Raw genomic sequence first — 9421 nt, 5'->3', positions numbered from 1 at the left:
AAAAATTATTTAATTTTAATTTGTATAAAATTATAATTAGAAAAGAGTATTTGCCTTTTACATATTAAATTTAACGATATAAATTATTCAGAAAGATACGCCGTATACCAGTTCGATAAAATTTAATGTAGTGTATTAAATTTCCACGAAAAACTTAATTTAAAGCATTATGACTTCATGTTTATCATCACATTATCTTGCTCTCACTCGAGCAAGATAATGTGATGATAAATATGAAGTCATTTTAGCAAAATTGAAATTGTCTCTGTATAATGTTTTCCCAAAATATTAATATTACTGTTTAAATATGGCATTAAAATTCATAATTTAACTATACACATGAATTTATAGATTCTTAAAGTTAACCTTATTTACTTCTGTTTTCAATAATTTAATTACGGTAGTATAATTCAGAATTTAAATTTTAAAATAAATATATTAAATTTAAATTTAAGTAAAACAGAGTAAAATATCAATTTCTTCATATTCTTCGTTATTAAATATGAATTTATTTCTTGCACTGATCGCTAAATGAATGAAACATGATATATTGATGTAAGCAAATACAGAATTAGACTTAAATTTAATCGTATTGCTGTTAAATATTTAACGATTTTTGAAAATCTTATTCGTTACATGTTACACAACAATTATTATTTCGTATTCTTAATTAATTAGAATTATATTAAAATTGTAAATAATTATAATATGTTAGTTCATACGCATATTAATATCAGGTGTTTTAATATTAAAAGGGCAGAAAAAGTAAAGAAATATCAATCAAATTTCGATTGAAGACAACACTCATCAAATTATTCCTTTTTAATATATATGAACTATTGCTATAAAAATATAATATATACTAAATCTTTCTGTATTTCCTCGTGAATGATTTCTGATTATCATATATTTTAATAAATTTCTGTTCTTCATGAATTCGGCCTATTATGTACTCTTGAAATAATGTTTCTTAAATCTCATGCCAGCTCTGAACGATCAACCTTATTAACGATAATTGTCTGTTAATTATAAACATAATCACAATTGACACAATCCATTTAGTAGCTATGCGATAGCCCAGTTTAATAAATCGATCAATCAAGAGGTTTGAGCCTAATACTTATATTAAAATAAATTCTGGTCGTCATTGCCCTCATCTAACCAGCAAAGGTCACAACATTCAAGAGAAACGTTTCGAAAGACGAAGACTCTTGGTTATTAGTTCAATTATGAAATATGCAGTCCCTCAGATTCTAAACTGCCATTTATTTACAATGTCGACGATCCGGATTATAATTCTAGCAAACAACTCTAACAATATTTAAAATGTCAATTGTACCGTTCTTTGTCGGGTTCCATTTCTCATCAACATTTTAGCCTCATTTTGTGCATGGCTAAATTGACGGTCGGCTCAATTAAAAACAACTGTTTAGTTACCGACAGAAAAAAAAAAGAACAAAGCTGTCAAAATATTTGTTTATTAATAATATGTGTGGTTTAATATAAAATATAAAAAACATTTTTAGATATATTTATATATACACATTTGATTTTTTTCTTCTATGAACTGAGGGGGTCTTTTTTCCACACCCAATATATCGGTGACATATTGGGCAAAACCACCGATCACTGTAGTCAGGGGCGGATCTACATAGGGACTAATATAGCTTTAGTCCTGAGCCCCCAACTGTCAAGAGCACACAAAACTTGATTTATTATCATAAAATTTTAATACATTTTTATTAATTCCATTAATTTAATAAATATATATATTTCAACTCTGATTTTGATCTTATTAAAATGAATTTTAAACTCCAACTCAAAGATTTTTAATCTAATAAAATTTAGAACCCGTTGGACTTCAATAACCCTTAGGCCCCGAACAACTTAAATTCGTCTCTGACTGTAATGGTGGAACGTTGACGCCTGACCAAAGACTCGCCAATTTAGTTTTTCAATATTTTTTCATTTGTCTAACATTGAAACTTGTTTCTAATTCTCTCTGGAAACGTTTTCTTTTTCAGAAAACCCATTCATTATATTGCTTTATTCTATCATTCCATGTTGTATAACTATCTAATGAGTGCGTGAATATATATGATACAAGTAAAGCGAACAAATGGTGAAAGACAAAATCCAACGTATTCGAAACAAACAACATATTAAATCTTCCTGAGTATTTACTTGTCCGCACGATTCCATTCTGGGGGCCTAATTAGAGTAAAAGGCTAAAAACTTGATTGTCTCGACTATCATTAAAAGATATTTAAAACACAAAACTAACGAATTATTAAATGAGATATAAATATATCATTTATCAATTACGAAATTAAAAGTTTATTGTATTGATAATTTAGCATCAGTTGTAATTAAACGTAAATAGTTTTTGTTAACACCTTGATGTCAGATTTTAACAATCTAAGGAACGTAGGATTGAAATTTCTAATTACTTTTCTATAAAATTACGTAAGTGTTACGAAATAATGGAAAATTTTTTGGCACGAATTGAAGCCGAAAAAGAGTACAAAAGAAAAAGAAACACTTTAAACTCACATACAGAGATATGTTTGAAATGCGTTTTATCTTCGTTTACGTCTATAGCAAAAGTTTTCGGATGGACTTTTTTTCGTTCCTTGTTCCTGCCACAAACAAAACGATGTTAATGTTCACCCAATTGTAACAAAATTTTATTCATTTTTCATCGAATGTTTCTACTGGATACATTTTCTTTTGGTGTTTTCTATGACAATACCGGTTTTGTCAGAGATGATTCCATGTAAACCGTGGCACTTAATAGTCGAGGATGACGTCATATTAGTCAAAATGCTTATTGTTAATTTAGCTTTAACTTACACACTCACTTTCAGTATTATAAAAAGAGTAAAATTAACCACAAATATTAAATTGATGAAGCAAGAATATTTCTGTCGAAAAAAATTGTACCAGTTGATTACTTACACTAAAATTATCGCTTCTATTTCGTTTGTAAGTTTTACTATTTGTGGCTTAGCATTGAACATCTTTTATATATATCCTGCAGTAGAAGAACGAAAGACTTACGAGCACGAATCACTTTTTTGCAGCGTAGAAATTGGTATTTATATTAATTTAATTGTTGGTGAAATAGTCTATGTAATATTTTTACTTTTTTTGCTTGCAATCATTTTAATGAACATATTCCAGAAGCTATCAGAAGATCTGCAACTACTAAAAATGAATCATCCGAATTTGAAAACGGAATTAGAAGTTATTATGACACAACACAATGAACTTTGGGACTATGTGAAACAACTCAATGGTCTATTTAATTATGTTTTGATAATTTTGTACGGTTATCTATTAATGGAAAGCAGTTTAGTTTATTTTGTTATGATTTTCTCGAAATTGAAATTTGCATTTAGAGTTTTTATTTGCATAATTAGTCTTGAGGTATCATTTACTTGTATTTTAGTAGGATTTTTAGCATCCGCTTTTACATCTACTGTAATTTCTGTATTGTATTAAATACGCTATTCCATGATTTATTCATTTGTAACATGTTTTTCTTATCTCTTTCAGATGCAAACTTCGTTTCAGGACATTCGAAGATTCGCTCAATGCCATCTGAAATTGGAACAGAAATTGAAAGTAAAACTTCTGTTATAAAATAAGTTAGCATTACTTTTTATTTTGCATAAAATAATTTTACAAATTTTGTACAGATTGTGAATTTTATGAAAAGATTTGGGAAGGCATCTTTATGTTTATCTGCCAACGGTTTCTTCGATGTTACAAAGAAGTTTCCAGTCAAGGTATGCGAGTCAATTAACTTTTACAATATATTAATTCATTATGTATATATAAATTTGAATTTGCAGATGTCTAGCGCTCTGAATTCTGTGTATTCGAGTCTGCTAAATTTGAGGACCGTTTCTGAGAAGAAAACCTGCTCTTACTGAGATTTGAACTTAATCTATACTTTTGAATATAATTTCGTATTTACTNTTGGGAAGGCATCTTTATGTTTATCTATAAACGGTTTCTTCGATGTTACCAAAAAGTTTCCAGTCAAGGTATGCTAGTCAATTAACGTTTTCAATATATTTATGTATTACATATATAAAATTGAATTTGCAGATGTCTAGCTCTTTGTATTCTGTGTTTTCGAGTTTGTTAAATTTGAGGACCGTTTCCAAGAAGGAACGCTGCTCTTACTGAGAATCGAACTCAACAATCTAATGTTTGAATTTTTCAAGGCTGCGTCTAACACAACAAATAATTACGTGGCGCCAATAACCTTGCAACATGACAACGTTCGTCCACACACCTAGCGCGCAACTAGAGAGGCTCCGCGAAACCTGAAGTTTGAACAGATTCCATGCCCTCCTTATTCCCCCGATCTCGCGTCTTGAGATTTTTATTTTTATTTTTTCTCTACTCAAGAGAGACGTCAAGTAATCATTTCTCCTTAGACGATGAGGTGAAGGCAGATGTCAAGTCCTGGATTCGAGAAAAGTCGGAAGAATTTTTTAATGACAGAATGAAAAAACTTGTTACACGTTGAGAGAAATGTCTTAGCCTTAACGGTGACTATGTTGAAACATTAATATATGATTTTGAAGATTAAGAATTCTACTTTTAATGTACTTTTTGTCCGATCTTGATATTTGTTATTGTTCGTGTTCGAAAAGCATGTGTGCATTACTTTTCAGCCTACCCTCATAAATTAAGTACACCTATGCCAATTTATAATTATATATGAATAAATAACAGTGATTTACCGATGTTTTTCCTCTCTTCTCTTGTATGCAGCCCATCTCAGTTCAAAAGTTTTGAAAAGTGGTCCTTACATAGAAAAATGTTGCCCATGGCTGTTGCGAAGGCGATTTGCTAGCTACTACAAGTGATTGGCAATGTGTTAGATATTCATGCATTTCAAACATCATTTGCATAAGCGACTAATTAAAAATCGATATAGAAATTTGTCTGCTTTTTAGTTATAGCGTAGGTGTAATTTTTCGAATACTTTTCTGTTTTCCAGAAAATAATTTATAAATAAATTACACCTAAGCCATCACAAAGCTGTTAACGTCAGAAATAACGTCATAAATGCCAGAATATCGAATATTTCCTCTCACTTCAAAGTACCCGGCAAATCTTCGTAACACGACCTTTGAACTTTCACCACAATAAACGTTGTTGTGGTGACCGTTTTAAGTTTCTTTTACATTATTACTGTAGTACGGTTGTTGGCGAATGAATGAATAACTCAGAAAACATTTATGGTTTCTTGGTACCGTAAGCTTAATTCCAACAATAGCATTAATGAATATGACGATAAATAACGATTGAGGACTTAACCAGATGTGTTTTCTAACAGATAAAATGTATTGTTAGGCTTTTTACAACTTGCTCTATCCCTTCATTCCTGCTTTTATCGTCTTTATTCGACGCCTACGGTGGAAATTCGTTCTGTAAAAGAGTATTTCAACCAATTCTTTTAGTTTTAAAATATTTCGTACATAATTAATTCATTCGGAATATTAAAGGCGGGACTTTACGTTCTTATAAGGTTGATTCTGGACGACAGATAAGTTAGAGTGTATGCTATTTAGAAATAAATATAACGTTAAGTAGAGACGTCCGCTGTTCGATAATGTCCGAATAGCGGGGATCTCTACTTAACGGGTATGTACTCCACTACGTGTTTGAACTGTATTATATTTTCTTCTTTACAGTTATGACATAACTTTGGAATTGTAGAAGTTCGTAGCCAGGAAAAATTTTCAGAAGCATTTTTAGAGTGAAAGAATAACTTTTAAGTCAACTCGTTTTATTTTACTGATAATTCCACCATATAATACGAGTTAGAATTCCGTTTTAAACATTATCGTATTTTTACTTTTCCGGCTCTTATATATAAGAGAAAGAAAGTATGACGATTGGTAAAAATTGACTCCCTCTATGATTTTCACATTTTTGGAGTTAGAACACCTTAAAACGTCGAGAAATCTAAAAAATTCGGGAGTTATTTCTGCATGTAGGATGTTAGTGCATGTGCATGTGCGTGTGCGAATGTGTTATTTCTCATCTAATTGTTATACGTACAATTCATGTTTGTTTTATCATCGTGAAATTATAACGCCTCGCTATTTTGTGTAATAAAAATGCCTCGGGATAAGCATAAAAGTAAAGTTAATCAGGTAAATTCTAGATCTAAGAGAATAGGAACAACCAAGAACTCTGAAGGCCTTCAAGTCCGACTTGGGCAACATCGAGTAAGAATCGCTTTGTCAATGGATGAAGAAACAGCAATCACAACGCGAGGATCTACTCGAAGCTCTTCTCAATTTTTAATTTCTACTTCCTAATAAAAATATTTCGTCATGCTTGACTGAAAAATTTCTAGTTTGATATAACTGTGAAAATTGGAATTTTCTTAGCTAATTATCGTGAAAAATTACATTATTTTGTTATATATATAATTTAGAAAAAAGGAAAGATACACGAAAGAAGGAAATCAACTTCCCTTCTCGAAGATATTTCCTAATTTTGAAGCCATCTGTTTGTCTACCCTTCTGCACGTCTTCACACATCCCGTGAATATCCGAAATCCCTTTTACGCTATCCGTCAGAAAAGCCGATGAAAGGGGCGATTTTCCTGCCATTTCGAACAGTCCTCGAAAATACGAAGATGCCATAAAGAAGACATAAGAATTTCCTCGTCATAATATATAACTTGTGCGCCGCCCAATAAGACGATAGTTCACGACAATTCACTCACCTCCTCACACTGACCTATGCTACAGAAGACTAGGGACACGATATATATGTATATGTATTATACTTATTTCGCCCTCATTAAATATTGTCTTGTTATTTAATCATGGTCTCGTTTATGGTTTCAACTCCCTGTCAAAGTCTTACTACAATCTCTCCCCCTCGGAAGAATTATCTAAATTAACTAGCAGCATGCCTAATATCGCGTTCGCACACAATCCACGACTCACTTCGATCTCGATTTACCCACACTCTGGATTGTAGCTGTCGCCAGTCGAACGTCAAGTTGTTTGCACAGGCAATCTGCTTGAAAAGAACCGGGCTATTGCACGCAAAGATAAAACTGACATAACTACCCGATAAGTCACGAACACCAACAAAAGGTATAGAAGTTTTGTTTAGAAATAAATACTTTTTCTTGCCATAGATCTAATAATAGCCAGATCTTATCGTTTCGCCAAATATCTTTTGTCATAGCTCGACACGTGTTCCACAGCCATCTTGTTTCTTCTCGTACGCTTAGGATTATGGGAACTCTCTCATGACGGTATCTAGTTTCAAGAACTCTCTTGAGTCGATCGCGATTGAAACGATCGACAGAGGTCGCACCACGGACAGTCGCCGACCTTGATCAAAATATAGATTAAAATGCTCAGTGCGAACGAAGTAATGCAAGAACCGTTATTAGCTTTTTCCTCACAGTATATCAAAATAAATATATAATTTCCAATTAGGTATTCACCACTAATTTACGTTTAATATTCAGTTATTTCGATAAAAAGGTTGCAACTTATTAATTTAATGTGTGTGGTTTACTTGATTACGGCAGCGCGACACGTCGGCGATCTTCGAAGCGGACGTCAATCGGGAGGATTTTTATGAAAATGTGGCCCCTATTTAGATAATACTAACGTGAGGAAAACACGGGAATCTCGAGGGTAAACCGGATGGCCGAGCGGTCAAGGTGGTAGCCTACCGCTCTGGGGGAATTCGAACGGGTTGAAAAAGCCCCCCCGGGATTTTTTGGGGTGTTGTGTTTTGGTATGTGTGGGGCCTGTGTCTCTCCCCCCGGGGTCTCTCTTTTGTGTGTGTGGGCGACCCTATTGTGGTTTTGCAAAGAGGGGCTCTTTTTGTGCCCAGGGGGGGGAGAGTTTTAAAAAAAAACTACAGGATACCAGCCCATTGACCAGTCGCCAATTACCAGTGATCAGTGTTTTTATCTATGTGGGTTTAAACATTTGTGGGCATTTATTCTTAGGAATGATTCAATTTCTGAATATTTGATTTATTTTTTATTGATCGATTACGATGTTCAAAGTGTCGTAACCTAAATATTGCAATTAATGCATTTATTCTGGTCATAACGGTGATTACAATCAGTTTTATCCCGAGAAAATTTTTCAAAGAAATCACGAGTTTCATTGTTCAAAAATCATTGGCATTATTATATTTATTAGTGTGACTTAATAGCCGAGGTAGTTAATCTGTTGGACCACTTGTCTTGAAAATTAGGATCAGTGTCGGATTGATATGCTTGGTTTGTTGAAGAACAGGCTCTTATAAAACTTTTTTCTCTCCGTAATGCGATGGATGAGCTCTCTTTATTTTAGTAGAGCTAGAATAACGTTTAACTCATAAAACTGACCAGCCATGCCCCAAACGAAGGATCCGAACATCCAGTTTTCAGAATATACGAACAGAATAATTTCTTAAAATCGTAATTTTGGTTAATTGTCTTCTTGTTCTGTCGTTAAAAACACCAGCGATTTCCATTAACATTTTTCGGTTACGTATTTGATTTTAATACACTTTATTATAAATTATATTAATGGCATAATCGCCAGAGAACGTCTTTATCCATTTTGCATTTTATTGCGGAGCCGTAGCCTAAAATAAACGATCGTCTCCGTAATTGAAAATTGGTTTTGGAAGTCACTGGTGTTTGTAACGACGGAAAAGAAGATAATTTTGTAGCGTCGTGTGAATTTTATTTATATATCTCAATGATTAGTTTCAGTTGAGCCCATACCCCTGTAGAAAAACTTCAAGCCCGAAAGGAAATTTTGAAATTTGACTAATTACAGAAGAATTTTGATGCCATATAAAATAGACGCTTGAGCACATTTTAAGATCAACATTAAGTCTTCTCCATTGTTGTATGATAATATAACCTTATTTTAATTAATCAACGGTTCGTTATTGGAATACGAAACATGTTTTGGTAATGTAACAATCACATTTATTACATTTCTAATCAAGAAATACAGTAGACCATCGATTATCCGACCCCCGATTAACCGTCACCTCGGTTAACCGACCGCATTCTAGTCGGCAAATTCAAATGTCCGCTAGTGATATGGCGCTACAATATTTGGCTATGTCTTGACTACTTAAATATTATTTTTACGTGTTTTAGCTGGCAACACTGGATCGACCATGAAAGGGAGCTAGTATTTAAACGAGGCTTAATTTTTTAATTTTTAACGATACAATAGCGACGATTATTATTTTAAAAAAATTTGATAGGCTTGACATGGAGGAAAATTCAACGCGAAGTAGGTTGTTAGCGATATACTAATATACTACACTAATAATGGATTTTTTCATACTTTTCGGTTATCCGACTTTTCAATTATCCGACCAACCCCAGTCCCCAATTGGG

The sequence above is a fragment of the Centruroides sculpturatus genome, unplaced genomic scaffold (genome assembly GCF_000671375.1).
Source record: "Centruroides sculpturatus isolate CEXI.00-Female unplaced genomic scaffold, Cexi_2.0 scaffold1301, whole genome shotgun sequence".
NCBI classification, from domain to species: Eukaryota; Metazoa; Arthropoda; class Arachnida; order Scorpiones; family Buthidae; genus Centruroides; species Centruroides sculpturatus.
The sequence above is the reverse complement of the archived record's forward strand: the minus strand, read 5'-3'. Positions refer to the sequence as shown.